At 38.7% G+C, this 9,504-nt stretch overlaps 1 non-coding gene across 1 annotated transcript; it reads right to left on the bottom strand.

Annotated features, from left to right (window-relative positions):
- Positions 1–254: 254 nt before the first annotated feature.
- Positions 255–361, bottom strand: LOC116132752. Its single transcript, XR_004128452.1, has one exon. It is a non-coding gene; the product is annotated as a small nucleolar RNA R71 (small nucleolar RNA).
- Positions 362–9,504: the final 9,143 nt, after the last annotated feature.

Here is a 9,504-nt window from a genome sequence, read left to right as displayed (position 1 = left end):
TCCAGCAGTCGGTTCAGTTCAGGGGTGATTTGAAGAAAGATCTAAATCTACGCATTGCAAATTTTTTAGAGATTTGTGATACGTTCAAGTCAAACGGAGTGTTAGATGATGCAATCAGATTGAGACTATTCCCATTCTCTTTGAAGGATAAAGCTAAGGGATGGTTACTAGCACTACCATCAGGAACAATCACCACATGGAATGAGTTAGCATAGAAGTTCCTGACCAAATTCTTTCCTCCAGCCAAGTCAGCAAAGTTGAGAAATGATATCACGTCATTTATTCAAGAAAAGTCAGAATCATTGTATGAGGCTTGGGAGAGATACAAAGAATTATTGAGAAGGTGTCCACATCATGGGTTGCCAGTTTGGATGCAAGTCCAAACATTTTATAATGGATTACCGGTGAATGTGCAAACTATGGTGGATGCAGCCTCGGGAGGAGCACTACAGAATAAGACATCAGAAGAAGCTCACGAATTACTTGAAGTTCTGGCAAGCAACGATTATCAAAGACCTAATGAGAGGGTGAAACCGAAGAAATCTATGGGTCTTCATGAAGTTGATGCATATATAGCCATTTTAGCCTAACTAACAGCACTTCAGAAACAGTTGGGAAGTATGCAGGTAAATTCCATTCAAGCTCCTCAAATAACTTGTGATTTGTGTGCAGGTAATCACGTGAGTAGTGACTGTCAAGTAGGGAACACGTTTCCCTCAGCATCGTCATCATCAGAGCAGGTTAACTACTTGGCTGGAAATCAAAGGCAACCGAACAATTCGTACTCCAACACATATAATCTTGGTTGGAGGAATCATTCAAACCTATCTTGGGGCAATCAAAACCAATAGAATCAGCAAAACAATCAATGGAATCAAAGTGCATTGCCAAACAACCAAACAGGGGTGAACAAATAACAAGGAGAGCAAAGGGTGACAAAATTGGAGGACATGTTTGGGAAGTTTATGCAAGAGACCACGGTTTTATGAATGAGATGAGAACGAATTTCAAAAATCAGGGGGCGTCCATTCAGAACTTGGAGATACAAGTGGGTCAGTTGGCTGACAAGTTGAATGAGAGACCACAGGGTTCACTGCCGAGCAACATAGTAACTAACCCACGTGAGCAAGCAAAGGCAATAACTCTAAGAAGTGGGATAGTTTTGAACAAGGTGGAGCAAGCAGGGAACGAAGAAAAGCCACCAAATGAAAAGGAAGAATCTGATGAGGAAGTAGATGAAGAGATCATTGCTGAAGAGAAACCATCTATTTCTAGGGAGGAAGAACAGAAACGGGAAGTGAGGTAAAGACAAGGGAAAGAGAAATTGCCATTTCCTGAGATACCACCAGAATTGGCATATCACACTCCACCTGTGCCATTTCCTCAAAGACTGAAGAAAAAGAATCAGGATAAGTACTTTTCTAAATTCATTGAAATATTTAGAAAATTGCATATTAACATTCCTTTTGCAGATGCATTGCAACAGATGCTGAGCTATGCTAAATTTCTTAAGGAGACTTTATCAAATAAAAGGAAGTTAGAGGATGAGGAAACAGTGATGCTTACGGAGGAGTGCAACGCCATTCTCCAGAAGAAGCTACCCCCGAAACTCAAAGATCCAGGGAGTTTCACTATTCCTTACATTATAGGAGATATTACTTTTGATTGAGTTTTATGTGATTTAGGTGCTAGCATCAATTTAATGCCTTTTTCTGTTTTTAGGAGATTGGGAATTGGTGAAATGAAGCCAACGACCATGTCGTTACAACTTACAGATAGGTCCATAAAATATCCACGGGGTATAGTTGAAGATGTGTTGGTGAATGTGGACAAGATTATCTTTCCTGCAGATTTTGTTGTATTGGACATGGAGGAGGATAAGGAAATGCCTCTTATTTTGGGCCGACCATTTCTAGCCATAGGAAGAGCACTTATAGATGTGCAAGAAGGAAAGTTACTGTTGAGGGTTCAAGATGAAACAGTAACATTCAATGTGTTTGAGGCTATGAAGTTTCCATCCGAGACGGATTCATGCTTTAGTGTTGATGTGGTGGATAACTAGTAGCGGAGACCATTGAAGAGAACACTCCACAACTACCTCTAGAAGCATGTATTGCACAATCAAGAACAGTAGAGGTAGAGGAATCAGCAAAGAATGAATGTGCTAGATTGTTGGAAGCACTTCACCCGATTGATGACAACCAAGATCTTGAATTTGAGGAATTTGATTTTGAGAAAGAGAAGGCAAAGGAAAGAAATGAGGAACCTCCAAAGCTTGAATTGAAACCCTTACCTTCCCACCTCAAATACATATATCTTAGGGAATTAGAAACATTCCCAGTAATCATCAGTTCAAAGTTGAGCAACTTGGAAGAAGAGCAATTGATTCGGGTTTTGAGAGACTATTTCGGATATTAGAGGCATCTCTCCATCTTTTGGAATCCGTAAGATACTCATGGAGGATGATATCAAGCCTAGAGTTCAACCACAACGAAGATTGAACCCTATAATGAAGGAAGTGGTGAGAAAGGAGGTGGTGAAACTTCTAGATGCGGGAATAATTTATCCCATTTCTGATAGTCCTTGGGTGAGCCTGGTGCAAGTGGTTCCGAAGAAGGGAGGTATCACAGTGATTAAGAATGAGAGCAATGAATTGATACCAACCAGAAAGGTCACGGGCTAGAGACTGTGCATTGATTATCGGAAATTAAATGAAGCGACAAGGAAGGATCATTTTCCACTTCCTTTCATCTATTAGATTGTAACGCCCCACTTGAGGTATGTAGTTAAATTATTGTTGCATTTATTGAATGTTTATTGATTTATTCTCAATTGAGCTTGCATGTTGTTATTTTTGGTTAGTTGGCCCTTAGTTGAATTTTGTTGAAGTTATTTTGAGAAAAATGTGAAGAAAATCCCTTAAACTTGCATTAAGGGTAAAATGGTCTTTTCACTCAAAATTAGTTGAAATTGTGGGGAGTGAAAAGAGATAGAATTTCATGGAGAATGCAATAAAAATGAGGGCATTATGGTAATTGACTAAGGGACATAGATGGAATTTTAGCGAAAGTGCAAGGGCAAAATGGGAAAGTGTGGTTATAAATTAATGTGTTAAGGGTTTGAAACCCTTATTTTCGTTCATTCCACCCCCCACACTTCTCCTCCTTTTTTCTCTCAAATTTTCATTCACTTCTCCAAGGAATTTGAGGGCTTTTGAGTAGATTTTCATAGGGTTTTGATTCAAGGCATTAAAAGGTAAGGATTCAAGCTCTTTATCTATGATTTATTTGTGTAAAGGTTGAATTCTTATGAAGTTTATGATTAGGGTTAAGAGAAGATTGGAATCCAACAAGAGTAGAGAGCTTAGGAGAGACTACTCAAGCACAAGGTAAGTAAATCCAACCAAGTTGAGATTTGAGAAATCTTTTGAGTAGAGATTTAGTAGAGATTTATATATGTATGAGTATGTTATACTTACTGAAAAATTGAGATGAGATGTGTGCTTAGTCATAGTTGTTGGATATGCTTAAATTATGAGAAGTGTTTTTGATGTGTAATGAGAGAGTGAAATTGAGTTGAAGTTGGAGGAGTTTTGTATGAATATTTTTGGGAGTGTTTTCCTTGGCAGGAGTTATGATTGTATGAGGGAGTTTTCCTCCCATTTTGGATGATTAAAGAGAAGAGTAGAGTTATAGATAAGTGGAGCTTTGGTATGCACATGAGTTGTTTGATGAAAAGCCTAAGTGAAATCTGCCCTATCACAGCCGTAACTTTCTAAGTGATTTTTGGGCATTTTACGGCTTGAACTGGGCTGAGACCAAAACATCAAAGTTGTAGCCCTGTCTCTAAGCTTTAAAACGAGACTAAAACCGTAGCAATCCGAGGTGTATAACTCAAGTTATGCCCTCTTGAGTGTGACCGTCAAGAGAGTGGGTGCTTTGTGATCCCCAGCCGTGCCTCCGGTAAGAAGGGGCCGTGACATTCGAGAGATAAAGAGAGAGAGAATACACTCACATGGCCAAGGGTTCCGAATCCATGCATGACCGAGTCCGATCGGCAGAGAATGAGTAGAAGTCACGAAGAGTGGGTTGGTGCTTTGTGATCTCCACCCAGCCGTGCCTCCGGTAAGATGAGGTCGTGACATGCAAGTGAGGAAGAATGAGCAAACATGAGAAAGAGTAAAGAGAGACAATGAGTAGGGTTACGAAGAGTGGGATGAGTACCCAGCCGTGCCTCCGGTAAGATGAGGTCGTGACCTACAGCAGGAAGTTAACGGAAAAGAGTTATGAGAAAGAGAGACAGAAAGAGAATCAGTAGAAGTCACGTAGAGCGGGAGAAGTCCCAGCCGTGCCTCCGGTAAGATGGGGCCGTGACATTCAAAGAGCGAGTTAGTAGAAATGAATTATGAGAAATGAGAATGAGAAAGCTTGAGAAAGAATGAGATAGAGAGAGAGAGTATGAGAAAGAATGAGAGGTTTTGAGCTAGTAAGAATAGAGAGTAGAAGAAAGAAACATGCAGTTCTTTTGCCTTAATTGCATATACATCTCATACATGCATGCACCATGATTTCTTCCATGGTTAGTGAGAGTATAATGAGCACAAGAGAGAACCATGATTTTCCTTCATGGTGAGTATGATGAGAATAAGAGAGAACCATGATTTTCCTTCATGGTGAGTAAGCATAAGAGAAGAAGAAAAGAGAATGAGAACAGAGAGAAAGAAAGAATAAAAAGAGCAGAACAGAGTTAAAGGAGAATAAAAGTATTAGCAAGAAAGAGAAAAACAGTGAGAATTAGAAATAGAAGAACGGTAGAGTAAGGAAAGAACCAAAGAGTGAGTTGTGGTGACAGGTAGTAGAGGATTTACTTACTGAGCATTGTTGTGCTCACCCCACTGTTCTTCCTTGTTTTGCAGGAATTAGGAGCAGCTGTCGGATGGACGTCGAGGAGCGGAGAGTATTGGCACTACTGTCCACCAGTTATGATATTTTATATTAAGTAGAAAGTTTTTAATATAGAGTACTTTGTATATGTAGAAAATTATATTTTATGAGTAAAGAAAAGTTTGAGCCCACTATCTTCCATACGCTATGTATGTCTATAATTTGCATAGTATGCATTATCTGAATAGTAGTAGAGAGCAGGTGTTACATAGATGTTGGAGAGGTTGGCAGGGCATGCTTACTACTGTTTCCTAGATGGTTATTCAGGATACAATCAGATTGCCATCACTCATGAGGATCAAGAGAAAATGGCCTTCACTTGCCCCTACGACACCTTTGCTTATCGAAGGATGCCCTTTGGGTTATGCAATGCACCAGCCATATTTCAGAGATGCATAATGTTGATCTTTGGTGATATGGTGGAGAGGTTTATAGAAGTCTTCATGGATGACTTTTTGTTTTTGGTTCATCCTTTGATCATTGTTTATCTAATCTTTTGTTTGTTTTGCAGTGATGTCAAAAGATGAACTTGGTGCTCAATTGGGAAAAGTGCCACTTCATGGTCCAAGAAGGGATTAGTGCTTTGTCATAGAATCTCTAAAGACAGAATAGAAGTGGATCGAGCAAAGACAGACGTGATTGAGAAGCTGCCACCACCCTCCAATGTTAAAGCAGTTCGAAGTTTCTTAGGGCATGCGTCGTTTTACAGACGGTTTATCAAGGATTTTTCTAAGATCTCTAAACCCCTTTGCAATTTATTGATTAAAGATGTTGCTTTTGATTTTAATGATGAATGCATGCATGCTTTTCAAACTCTAAAGAAATTACTTGTATCTGAACCTATTATTGCAGTCCTCAATTGGGGACTACCATTTGAATTGATGTGTGATGCTAGTGATTTTGCACTAGGAGTAGTGTTAGGACAAAGAAAAAATAAAGTGTTGCATGTAATTCAGTATGCTAGTAAAACACTCACTGATGCACAATTGAATTACACCACCACTGAAAAAGAATTGTTGGCTGTGGTTTTTGCTTTTGATAAATTTCGTTCATATTTGCTAGGTGCCAAGGTGATAGTCTACATGGACCATTCAGCACTCAAACACCTGTTGGCAAAGCAAGAAGCGAAACCTCGGCTAATAAGATGGATCCTATTGCTACAAGAGTTTGAGTTGGAGATACGAGATAAGAAAGGGTCGAAAAATATGGCAGTGGACATTTGTCAAGGATTGAATGACCAATTCAGGGAAATGAAGAAGAAACCTAAATCAGAGAAATTTTCCCGGATGAGAAATTGATGAGAGTGGAGGAAGCATCGTGGTATGCAAATTTTGCAAATTACTTGTCAGGAAGAGTGCTCCCCATTGGCATGACCTTCCAACAAAAGAGGCAGTTTTTCTCAGATTTGAAATACTATTTCTAGGAAGAGTCATTCCTTTATAGACACCATGTTGATCAGATGATATGTAGGTGTGTTCCGGAAGAGGAAATGGAAAGTATTCTAAGGCATTGTCATGAAAGGGAAGTAGGTGGCTATTTTGGAGGAGCTAGGATAGCAGCCAAGGTTCTACAATCTAGGTTTTACTGGCCCACCCTTTTTATAGAGTCTTGCCAGATGGTTCAGGAATGCGACCAATGTCAACGGAGGGGTAATATTTCAAAGAAAGATGAGATGTCGTTGAACAACATCCTTGTAGTTGAGATGTTTGATGTGTGGGGAGTTGACTTCATGGGTCCCTTCCCAAATTCTTTTGGGAACACATACATTTTGGTAGCAGTGGATTACGTATCAAAGTGGGTGGAAGCAGTTGCATTGCCGTCTAATGATGCCAGGGTAGTAATTAATTTTGTGAGAAAGAACATTTTCTCAAGATTTGGAGTACCACAGGCAATCATTAGTGATGAAGGATTGCACTTTTGCAATAGGCAATTTGATGCCCTGTTGGGAAAGTATGGGATGAAACATAAAGTTGCAACACCGTAGCATCCATAAACTAGTGGGCAAGTGGAACTGTCGAACATAGAACTGAAGGGAATTTTAGAAATGACAGTTAATGCATCTAGGGAAGATTGGTCACGGAAGTTGGATGATGCACTATGGGCCTACCGAACTGCATTTAAGAACCCGATTGGTATGTCTCCATTCATGATGGTTTATAGGAAGGCATGTCAGTTGCCGGTAGAACTTGAGCATAAGGCCTATTGGGAAGTAAAGTAGCTCAACATGGATTTACGAGCTGTTGGGGAAGAAAGGATGCTGACTTTGAATGAACTCGATGAGTTCCGTCTCGAAGCTTATGAGAATGCTAGGATATACAAGGAAAAGACCAAGAAGTGGCATGACAAGCATATAAGAAAGAAGAACTTTGAAGTGGGTCAGAAAGTGTTGCTGTTTAACTCTAGACTTAGGCTTTTCCTAGGAAAACTTAGATCTAGATGGTCTGGACCCTTTATAGTTACAAGAGTTTACCTATTCGGAGCGGTGGAGGTGTCACATGAATAAAAAGGCACATTTAAGGTCAATGGCCAAAGGTTGAAGCCATACATCGACGGAGTGATGAGTTGCAAGTCAATTCCTCTCTAGCTTGACATTCTGATATGAGAACTTGAGAGAGTCGAGCTTTCCGACTACAAACAAGTGCTCCTTGGGAGGCAACCCAAGTGTTTTCAATTGATTATAGGGTTTATTGTTTTGAAATTGTTTTGTTATCTTTTGATTTTTTATGAAGCTTAATTTATGTACTTTTGGGTGTTTCAAGTGAAGTTTCGAACTAAGGCGAAAAAGAAAAATGTTTTAGACTTCGCCGCGGCGAAGAACATTTACCACAAAATGGAAGTGGAAGAGTCTCAGACTTCGCCGTGGGGAGAAAAGTTCTTCGCAGAGGCGAAGTATCTCTTGTATTTTCCTGCCGCGGCAAAGAATTTGTTTTCACTGCAGCGAAGCAAGTGGGGTTCATCATTTTGAAGGTAGCTCTTGGAAGGAGAAGAGTATTGAAGATTTGGGCTTCAAATTAGAGAAGATTTCTCCATCTTTTGCTTGTTTTTCAATGATGAATCTTGATTCAGTTTATTTTTGTTATTTATTTTGTTTTTGAGTATGAACTAAGTTGTTTAGCTAGGGTTTGATGTAACCTTGATACAATGATTCAAATTTACATGAATTGATTTACTTTGAGTTTTAATTTCATGATTGAGTTTTTATCTCTTTGCTTAATGACTCTTGAATGCTTGATCACCATTCAAATGTGTGTTGTTCACAATAAGACTGAGAAGTGATTTGTGATTGTGCCTCTTGGGATAAATACCGTAGATTAGCAAATGCTAGAGATAGGTTTAGTGATCTATGAAATCTAGATAGAATTCCATAAAGCTTAAAAGACTTTGAACTATTAATCTTCATTTTGTTGGTTGTTGAAGCTTTATAGGGATAAGTAGGGAAATGTAGCCTGAGAAGGTATGTTTTACAACTTAGGTAATTTGATTTTCAATCAAGGAATTAGAACTTGGGTAATAGATTCTATGAATTGGGTTAGCGTATCTAGGTGAAATCAACACCCTAGCATTTGTTAGCATTGTTTAATTAGTTAAGTTGTTGGGTTTTGCTTTAATTTCATTATCATTCATTTATATTTTGTTTATTTGTATTTAGTTTGTTAATTTTCCATTAATTCAATTTACTGTTCTTCAATTAGGACTTAAACTAGAGAAATCGGTACTTAGTAACACTATCCTTGTGGGAACGATACTCACTCATCACTTTATTACTTTGTGCAACTAGTGCACTGCTATTTTTGCATGTTGTAGTAACAACGCATCAAGTTTTTCTTCACCGCGACGTAGTAGGTCCTGTAATTTTTCGCCGCGGCGAAGAGAATCGACTGGGTTTTAAAAACCCTAGAATTTGATTGACGAACTTCGCCACTACGAAGTCTGCGTTTTATAAATACCCACTTTATTTTTCTTCAATTTTCACGCCACCATTCAAACACATTTGAGAGAAAAAATTTCCACCTTCAATCTTCATCCTTTCCAACGAATTTCCATCACTTCTTCTAACTCCTAAATCATCCCAAACACAAAAACAACTCAATCTAACCAAGATTTTTTTTTTAAAAATTGAAGAAATTTTTTGGTTCAAGAAATTGGGGGTTTTGCAATCTAGGTGATTTTTGGCTAAATTGGTAGCGAATACTCCATTGTTTTGGTAAGATTTCAAGTTCCCTTAGCTTTTAATCAAAAAAATTTGCATTTAGATTTGTGGATCTAAAAATATTGATTGTGGTTGAGTTGTGAACTTTGGTGATTTTGTGTGTTATTTTTGTGTTGGAGGAAGTGTTGATTTTGCATTGTGTGATATTGAGGAGTGTGGATTTTGGTCTTTGGAGTATTTGGTTGATTGCGAAAAAATCATAGTTTGGGGGTCATTTTATAGTTTTTAGAAGTTATGGTGCTTGTGTAGGATTGAGTGTGGTTGTTCGTAGGGTGTTTAGAATTGAAATTGTGAGTTTGAATTGTTGTGGGAAAAATGTCGGTCAAAGTACCATCCAAAGGTAAAGGAAAG

This window comes from Pistacia vera, unplaced genomic scaffold (genome assembly GCF_008641045.1).
Source record: "Pistacia vera cultivar Batoury unplaced genomic scaffold, PisVer_v2 Contig26, whole genome shotgun sequence".
NCBI classification, from domain to species: Eukaryota; Viridiplantae; Streptophyta; class Magnoliopsida; order Sapindales; family Anacardiaceae; genus Pistacia; species Pistacia vera.
This window is presented reverse-complemented; position numbering and strand designations above follow the sequence as displayed.